This window comes from Humulus lupulus, chromosome X (assembly GCF_963169125.1).
Source record: "Humulus lupulus chromosome X, drHumLupu1.1, whole genome shotgun sequence".
NCBI lineage: Eukaryota > Viridiplantae > Streptophyta > Magnoliopsida > Rosales > Cannabaceae > Humulus > Humulus lupulus.
In genome coordinates, this window is record NC_084802.1 from 59,021,646 (window position 1) to 59,031,998 (window position 10,353).

Genomic DNA, 10,353 nt, shown 5'->3' on the forward strand with positions numbered 1-10,353 from the left:
AAAAAAATAATTTTTGTAGTTTGTTTCAAACCCAACAGAGCAAATATTTGTTTTTGACAAAAACCTTAATATATATTTATATATGTATGCTTGGTCAACGGGTTGCAGGTTCAAAACCTACCAAAAATCCATTAAAATGGCATATAACCGGATTCATTATTGCTTTGTGAATGAACTCAGGAAGTAAAAAGCTATTTAGAGAGATTTTATTGAAAAACTACTCAGAAGCTATATTGAATGCTTTGCTGAGTAAATTCTTATTTATATATGAATTAGTTACAGGGAAAACAAGAACATAATTAATACAACTAATCTTGTAACTAATTACATGATTAAGCTAAGACACAACTAAAATAACAGACTAACAAAAGTATAACAGAAAGCCTAACTGTCTTGACTATCATCCCCCCTCAAGCGAAAAGGTGTAGAGACCACTTTTAGCTTGGACTTTAAGTAGAGAAAGCGATCAATAGACAAAGGCTTAGTTAAAATGTCAGCAACTTGTTCAAAAGAAGGAACATAACGAACATCAAGTTGCTTGGCCAAAATTTGATCCCTCACAAAATGTAGATCAATTTCAATGTGTTTAGACCTGGCATGAAACACAGGGTTAGCAGTTAATGAAGCTGCACCTTGGTTGTCTGCCCAAATAACAGGAGAAGCAGGAAGAGGACATTGCAATTCTTTGAGTAGAAAAGTGAGCCATTTTACTTCAGCAGCTGTGTTTGCTAAGACACGAAATTCACTTTCCGTGCTAGACCGAGCCACAACCTGTTGCTTCTTAGCTGACCAAGATACCAAATTGTCACCAAAGAAGACAACATAACCCCCAGTAGACCGCCGATCATCAGGACAACTTGCCCAATCTGCATCCGAATATGCATGAAGACTAAGGTGCAAAGCTGGTTTGATGAGAAGACCTTCATGAAGAGTACCTTTGAGATACCTCAGTAAACGTTTGCAAGCCTCCCAGTGCACATCAGTAGGTGCATGAATAAACTGACTTAGTTTATTTATAATAAAAGCAACATCTGGTCTGGTTAAGGTGAGATACTGAAGAGCACCTAACACACTTCTATACAGAGAAGTATCAGAAAAAGGAGCACCTTCCTGAAGAGATAGCTTATGAGAAGAACTAGTAGGACTTGGACTGGCCTTTGCACCTTCCATATGTAACTTGGCAAGAAGATCTGTGATATATTTGGTCTGAGATAAATACATGCCAGCAGTTGTTCTACAAATTTCGACACCAAGAAAGTAATGCACTGGACCAAGGTCATTTAAAGCAAAATCATGATTAAGGTCACTAATAAGTTGAGTAATGAGAGAGTTATTTGGACCTGTGAGAAGTATATCATCAACATATACAAGGAGAATGACTAGCTGATTTCCTGAACCATATACAAACAAGGAGGAATCTGATTTCAACATAACAAAGCCTTTCTGTAATAGAGAAGCTTTCAATTTGTCATTCCATGCCCGTGGTGCCTGCTTAAGGCCATACAAAGCTTTATTAAGCTTGCAAACATAATAAGGTCCTGTAGAATCAATAAAACCATCAGGTTGCTTCATGTACACTGTTTCCTCTAAAGTACCATTTAAAAAGGCATTACTAACATCAAGCTGGTGGACAGACAAATCAAAAGAAACTGCCAAAGTGAGGACAGTGCGAACCGTAGCTGGTTTAACCACTGGACTAAAGGTATCAGCATAATCAATTCCAGGAGTTTGGAGATACCCCTTTGCAACTAAACGAGACTTATACTTATCAAGCGTGCCATCAGCTTTGAGTTTTACTCTAAATACCCATTTATTTCCAACTAGATTCATATTGGGATTGTATGGAACCAAAGTCCAAGTATTGTTATATAGAAGAGCATCATATTCAGCCTTCATGGACTTGTACCATTGTGGATCTGCAAGAGCTTTTTTTACTGAAGAAGGTTCACTAGGCAGCAAAGACTCAGGAAGAGGATGTCGAGTAGCCAAGTAAACTTTTGGCTTACGAATACCACTTTTCGATCTTGTACACATAGGATGAGTTGACTGAGTTGTAGAAGGAGGCTCAACATTGTGACCAACAATATCTTCGCAAGGAAAAGGGGCATGAGCAGTAGAAGAATCAACAGAATTAGCATCACGAGCAACAACTGGAATAACATCATTGGAAACTGAAATTGTGGTATCTTGAGGCTGAGAAGAACTATCTGCAACAGCTGGTGAAGGATGAGGAGCAGCAACTTGGAGAGATGTGTTCTCAACAAAAGAAGAAGTGGAAACAAATGGATTAGTTTATGTAGAAAGATTGAAAGTTGTAAATGTGGCAGTAGGCAAAGATGGAGGATTAGAGTCATGTACCTGAGAGGAGACTGACTTTATGGAAAGTGCTGGAAAGTCAGTCTCATTGAAGATAACATGGCGTGCAATATACAGCTTGCCTTCTGAATTTTGACAGAGATATCCTTTGTTGGCTGTAGAGTAGCCCAGAAAAATGCATTTCTCAGTTCTGAAATTGAGTTTATGCTGTAAGTATGGGCGAATATGAGGATAGCAAGCACAACCAAATGGTTTTAGAAAACCATAATCAGGAACCTTCTGAAACAGGCACTCATATGGTGAAATATCTCCAATAACTGGTGTTGGCATTCGATTGATGAGGTACACAGCACACTGAAATGAATGCCACCAATAGGATAGATCAAGGCCAGATTGAGCAAGTAGAACTAACCCAGTTTCTGTAATATGCCTGTGTTTACGCTCGGCACGTCCATTTTGCTCATGTGTATGAGGACAAGGATGCTGAAAATGAATTCCCTGTGAAGCACAATAGTTTTTGAAAGGTCTATATTCACCTCCCCAGTCAGATTGTATAGCTTTAATAGGCAAACCAAATTGTTTTTCAACCAAACTTTGAAATCGTAGAAAAACATCTAAGGCCTGGGATTTGAGAACAAGAGGAAAAATCCAAGTAAACCTACTATAGTCATCAATGAAATGAATATAGTATCTAAAACCCTCTTTAGAAAACTTATGAGAAGGACCCCATAGATCAGTATGTACAAGTTCTAAGGGCTGGGTAGCACGTGAATAAGATTGAGAAAATGGCAACTTATGACTTTTTCCTTGTTGGCATGCTTCACAAAATTTTAATGTTTTAAGAGTTCCAGAATGGGGTATAGTACTTAACATTTTTGACAAAGTTCTAGAGGAGGGATGACCAAGTTTAGTATGCCATACATTGATATCTTGAATGGTGCTGGAATGAAAAACTTGAGGACAAAATTCTTGCAAAGAAGAATCTAAAAATGTTTTATTGCTATTGATTGATGAAGTACAAGAACAAACTGAACAATCAGTTTGATTATTACAATAATTAACAGAAGATGTTGCTAAATGGCATTGTAGAGGAATATATGGAGACTGTGATGAACTTGGTGAAAGCATGTACAACCCATCCTTAATTTTCCCTTTGAGTAAAACTGTCCCCGTATCCTTGTCCTTGACAAAACAACAGGTAGAATGAAATTCCAAAAAGACATGGTTATCTTTAGTAAGCTTAGATACACTAACTAAGTTCTTGGTAATTGCTGGAACTTTTAAAACAGAATTAAGTTGCAAAGGGTGAGAGGAATGAGAGGGAAGAGAAGTGGAACCAATATGAGAAATGTGAAGTTTCTTACCATTGTCAACAGCCAAAGATTCACAGCCAGTGTATGGAATGGATTGATCTAGATGTTCCATTCCGAGGGCCACATGATTTGTAGCCCCTGTATCAGCATACCATTCTTGATCATGGCCAAAATCAGTGAGAGCAGAAGAAGAATATGCTTGAGGATCAACATCATCTGTCTCAGCAATATAGGCTCGTGGTTGAGGAGAAGCACTCTTAGGTGTAACAAAGTTTTTGTCAAAGCGATAGTGACAAACAGCTGCGGAGTGAACAGCTTTCAAATAGACCTGGCAAAGAAGACGCTGAGTAGGAAAAGTGCCACGAGGAGGTCCTTTACCAGATCCACGACCTAGAGGTTCTTGATTTGCAGGAGCTCGTGAATAAGACCCAGTAGACCCACGATATCCACTAGAAAAGGATCTTTGAGAAGTAAACGAAAGATTTGCAGCCATCTTGGTGGAGAGCTCACCAACTGTTTGATGACGTTCCAACCTGTTTTCATGAGCTAGAAGCAAAGATTGTATATCTTCCAAAGAAAGGGGGTCAGATCTAGAAGTAACATTGACAACAACAGGGTCAAAATCAGGACCTAGGCCATTCATAAGATGCATAACAATATCACTTTCTTCCATGGGAGATCCAGCAACAGCCAAGCTATCACAAAGAAATTTGACTTTGTCGAAGTAATCAGAGATGGAAAGATTACCCTTTCGTATATTGGAGAGTTGAGACTTAATCTGAAGAAGTCGTGCTTTCGTCTGACTGGAAAATTTCTGAGCAAGGGTTTTCCAGAGATCATTGGAGGTGGAACATTTGGCCATAGAAGCCAATACAGCTTCAGACATCGAAGATCGTAACCAGCTAAGAAGAAGCTGGTCCTTGCGTTTCCAAGTAGAATATTCAGGATTCGGAGAACCATCAACCAACTTTTGGGGCGGAGAAACATCAGAGTATAAAAGATCATCAAGATCATGGCCAATCACAGTCGGTTCTACTTGAGACTTCCAAGCAAGAAAGTTTAGTCGATCCAATTTGACAGTGAGAGCCGAGTTCAGAGAATTTGAAAAAGGATTCCAGGCAACAGACGCCATTGTTGAAGTGAGCGGAGCAGAAGTTGTGGAGGTGGACGTTGATGAAGAAGAAGCAGTAGCAGAGGAGGCCATTTAGACTTTCGTCAGAGGGCTCTGGTACCATGAATGAACTCAGGAAGTAAAAAGCTATTTAGAGAGATTTTATTGAAAAACTACTCAGAAGCTATATTGAATGCTTTGCTGAGTAAATTCTTATTTATATATGAATTAGTTACAGGGAAAACAAGAACAGAATTAATACAACTAATCTTGTAACTAATTACATGATTAAGCTAAGACACAACTAAAATAACAGACTAACAAAAGTATAACAGAAAGCCTAACTGTCTTGACTATCACTTTGGAACTGTTGTTCATCTTCTTCACTAGGTGGGGGCAGTAGAGGCTAGGACCAGCATATAAACTAGGACATAGAGAGCTGGTACCTCTCTGACAAATGTACCGTTGCCATCTTCATTGCAATTTCAATCAACTTCGTGGACGTACCCCGATGGCCCACAACATGTTATTGCAAGCTTCGAAGCCGACCATATCCAACCTCATAAGAACGTGTTGTCGAAGAAAATGTCGTAGAATTGTAAAAATAATAACGAAACTATACACATGAAAAAAAAATGCGTGCGATCATATAAATGAAATGTTTTTATATAATTACCTGCTGTATGTAATTATCCCTTTTATAAATTCTTTTGGGCTCACTTACCTTTTCCATTAAATTTATTTTTCTTTATCGAGGAAATTACACTAAATATGAGATTTTTTATAAACTTTGAAAAATATGGCAGTTTTTTTTAAAAGCTTTTTATGGCATATTTTGTTTATTTACATTTTTATGAGATTTTTTTCCCATATATTTGTAAAACTTTATTTGTATACCATATTTTATCTTTTATTCTTTTTTAGTACCTATTTTTGATATATTTTGAAATTATTTTAATAATTTTAATCTATTTGTGTTAATTTTTATCATTTATATTTGATAAAATATTTTTTTATATAATTCTTTTAAAGAAAAAACTAAGGCATATTCAAAATGAAACAATTGTATTGATTATTCTTATATTTTTATTTGTAGTATTATTTTTTTTGTTCTTTTCTCTTTTGTTGATTTTCCGGATTCTTATTGTCTCTCTATATTTATCTATCTATATATCCATTTCTCTTTTCTCTTCATATGCTTTGATTTTTTTTTTTCTTAGTTGTTTGAAAGTTGCTGCTGGGTTTTCAAATTCATATGGATGTGTCTTCATATAATTTGGATTGATCTTATCTTCTTCATCTTCTTTTTCTTCTTCTTCTTTTTCTTCACCATCTTCATCTTATTTTCCTGGAGATATATTAGAAAGTGTTTGCATTGCATATTACAACAGCCTAATTCATCCACTGCTACTCTCACTTCCTCAATTGTTTCCACCACTGCTCCTCCAAAGAAGAGAAGAAATCAATCATCATCAAGCAAGTATCATTTATATTTTGAGATTATTTTAATAGTTTTAATATATTTGTGTTAATTTTTATCATTTATTTTTGATAAAATATTTTTTTACATTATTATTTGAAAGAAAAAACTGAGACATTCATCACCATACTTTTTATTCTCATTTCTTCTTCTTTTTTTTTCTTTCCATTTTTTATCTTCTTCAATCAACATTTTATCCACAGTAACTGGTTACCCCTATCAAAACAATTTTGATTTTTTTTGTGACAATAATCGTATTCCACTGTCTATTTTTTTAATGATGTGTGGTAACCGGTTACAACTATAAAAATCAGGTTTATTATTTAAGAGGTGTTGTAGTAACTGGTTACAACTATACAAATAATTTTTATTTTTTTAAGTAATGTACCATTATCAAAATATCAACTGAATTGTAACTGGTTACTCAGTGAGATTTGGAAGAAAAAAAATGATATGAAAAAAATAAACTAAATTGATCTTGAAAGTAACTGGTTACAACTAGGTCTGAAAAATCAAGTACCTGGTTACTTAAACAGATTTAGAAAAAAAAAATCCAGAAAAATCAAATATGAAGTTCAAAATTAGATGTGAAAAAGAAGAAAAAGAATAAAACTAGATTTGAAGAAAGAAAAAGAAGAATAAGAAAGACCGAATAAGAAGAAGAATAAGAAGAATAAGAAGAAAGAAAGAAGAAGAAGAAAAAGAAGAAGAAAGAAAGAAAGAAGAAGAAGAAGAAGAAGAAGAAAAACCAGTTCGTCGTCGTCGTCGTCAGAGGTAGCATCGCCGGAAGAAATCTGAGGAGAGATCGTGAGAAAGAAAATAAGAAATGAGGGAGAAATGAGGGAGGAGAAAGAAAGAAATGAGAAGAAGAGAGAGAGAGATCGTGAGGAGAGAAGAGAAAATAAGAGAATTAAGTTTATGGTAATTTATTTACCATATTTTAAACTTTTTTTCCAAAACTTACCATATTTTGTACAATTATTTTTTTCCCATAAATTTAGAAACTATATATATTTTCCCCATACTAATGTAAACATCTCATAAAAATATCACATTTATGTGTAAAACCAAATAAATCAACTTAAAATAAACAATCCCAAATTAAAAATATATCAAATAAATCTATGAAAATATCAATTTAAAATGCAATCTATTTTAAGAATAACAAATGTGCATTTAACTCTTAAAAATTCCACGCAGCCTAAAAATCACAAAACACCAAAAATAAAACTAAATCATTAAAAACAATCAAAACTAACAACATCTAAGCCTAATGAAACTACAAATATATGATCCAAAATTGCACTTATCAAGTTTACAAAAAATTTCAACATTTTTAGATCTATTAAAGCTTTAGAACTTTTAAAGCACTACACCTATTAAGTTGTTATAGACAGGGCAGACATTCCACCCAGGATTGAGAGCTTGAACTCCTCAACAAGAGTATACACTTTACCTAAGAGTGAGAGCTCGATTTTTTTGAAGAGTAGACACTCCACCCAGGTGATAAGTCTAGTTTATATGGTAGTTTTAGAGTGTATTTTAGTCTTAATTTCGAGTCAAATTGTGGGTTTTGTACAATATTATGCTTGTGTTTGTTTTGTTTTCATGTTTTTGCTATGAATTTGCAAATGGAGAGGAAATGAATGGATTTAGTGATGAAAAAAAGGGTATTTTAGGAGCTTTTGGCCATTTTGTGTGAGTTCGGGAGAGCCGGGAATATCCAGGATGACTTTGGTGCTAAACGAAGGTTGAAAGGAAGTGAAATCAAGAAATCTGGAATAAGGGTCGTGACTTGGCCTGTCAAGTCGCTGTGCACATGAAGACAGAGGCGAATCAGCAAAGGAAATTAAAAACAGGCGGGTCATGACTTGGTCTATCAAGTCGCGGCGCCTGAACTTCCAGAGAAGGAATGAATTGGCAGAAAAAAACATAGGTCGCGACTCAGGAATGGGCAAGTCGCGACCCGCCTCACCAACAAGAGAAAAAATGTTTGTTTAAGTACTATTTTTAGGTCATTAGTGAGAGGTTATGAGATGATGGGATTAACAGCTGTTTAACTCTAATGATCTATTTTTCTTCAGTTTTCTCTCATCTTTTAGTAGTTTAAACTATGTTTCTGAACATTTATTTTATTAGTCTAGTCATGTCTGTTATGAACTAAACATTTGTTCTAAGGTTTAATGTAGTCACTTTGATATTTGTTAATTTTCTATGAAGTTTATATAATTTCTTCTTTTTTCTATCATTTCTCCATATGATTTGTGCTTAATGTATGAGGATAATTGATCACTATTTACATGATTTATGATTTTGATTTGAGATTCGAGAGGTGAGAGTTGAATATTCTATAAACATATAGACATAAACTGCATAGAAGACGATAAATACCTATAGGGTTTGTGTAGCGTTTAGGGTTTCTATGCTTCATGCCTGCTATATGTTAAAACTTATCATAGATATGTAAAAAGTTTGCATATAGGTTGAAATCATTTTATCTTGAAAAAGAATTAGGATTGTTTTAGTTAACCTGGTATTATGATATAAATTGAAGAATTATATACGTTGATTATTAAGATTATCAGGTTGAAAAGTTGATGAAGTTAATACCCTAGGTTTTTAATTCTTTAATCAATTTTTATAATTGCATAGTTTATTTCAATTTTAAGTTTTAATTTAATAATCACCCTATTTTCGACAGTTAAATAGAAAGCTAGAATTGATTATTGGTACTTAATTGATAGTCTCCGTGGGAATGATTCTTAATTACTATCTATATTACTTGATTCGATTGTCTATACTTGCGCATTATATTTTTGCTATCAAGTTTTTGATATCGTTGCCAGGGACTATTTAATCAATATCAAATATAATTGATTCTTGTTCTACTTTGGCTTTTCTTTAACAATTTTCCTGACGTATTTCTCTACTTGTTTCTTAATTACAGGGTCAATTAGTATATGTGACATAAAGGATTGGGGCCACTAGTACCCGTTGATCCTAAAATTGAAAAGACATGTAAGAGAAATGGAAGGAAGAAATGGTTAGAGAGAATGGCTCAAATGCTGAATATTGGGGTAAATAACGCTATTGATGTTGCTGAAGCTAATCCACCATTAAGAAACTATGTACTCCCGACTGTTATAGGGATACATTCCTGCATTCTTCCGCCTACTGTAGAGGCGAACACTTTTGAGATAATGCCCTCTATTATTCAGATGGTTCAGAATTGTGTGCATTTTGGGGGGCTACCTAATGAAGATCCTAACCTACACTTCACAAACTTCTTGGAATTATGTGCTACATTCAAGATGAATGGGGCAAGTAATAATGCAATCAGGTTGAGACTATTCCCATTCTCTTTAAGGGATAGAGCTAAGAGCTGGTTGATCTCATTGCAAGCCAACTCGATTACTACATGGGAGGACCTTGCCCAAAAGTTTCTTGCCAAATATTTTCCTCCTGCTAAGTCCGCCCGTTATCGAGGAGAAATTAGTAACTTCCATCAACTAGATGGAGAATCACTGTATGATGCTTGGGAAAGGTTTAAGGAATTACTTCAGAAGTGTCCACATCATGGTATTGAGAAATGGATGCTGCACACTTTTTATAATGGTTTTGGGGGAAATACAAGGACTATTATAGATGCAGCAGCGGGAGGAGCCTTTATGAGTAAAAGTGCAAATGAAGCTCATAATCTGTTAGAAGAAATGGCCATGAACAATTACCAATGGCCAACTGAACGCGAAAATAAGAAGGTAGCTGAAGTTCTTGAGGTTGATCCAATTGCTATGCTTACTGCACAAGTGGCGTCGTTAACAAAACAACTATAGCAAAATAATATATCTGCTTAGGTTATGCAGCTGCAAAATAAGTTTGTTTGTGAGGTGTGTGGAGGTCCGCATCCTTATGAACAATGTCCCACTGTTGCCAGTTGCTCTGCTGATGCCAACAATGTGCCTATAGAGCAGGCACATGCTACTGGGAATTTTCCAAGACCATCAAACAACTCGTATTCCATGTCTTATAATCCAGCTTGGAGAAACCATCCTAATATGTCTTGGAAAAATAATCAAGGAGCACAACCGCCATACCCAAAAAATCAGCCTCAATACCCACCCCATCAACAAACA

The 10,353-nt window shown here is 35.1% G+C and overlaps 1 non-coding gene across 1 annotated transcript; it reads right to left on the bottom strand.

Moving 5' to 3' along the window:
- Positions 1 to 9,697: 9,697 nt before the first annotated feature.
- Positions 9,698 to 9,803, bottom strand: LOC133807464 (small nucleolar RNA R71). Its single transcript, XR_009879379.1, has one exon. It is a non-coding gene; the product is annotated as a small nucleolar RNA R71 (small nucleolar RNA).
- Between the last annotated feature and the right edge of the window lie 550 nt (positions 9,804 to 10,353).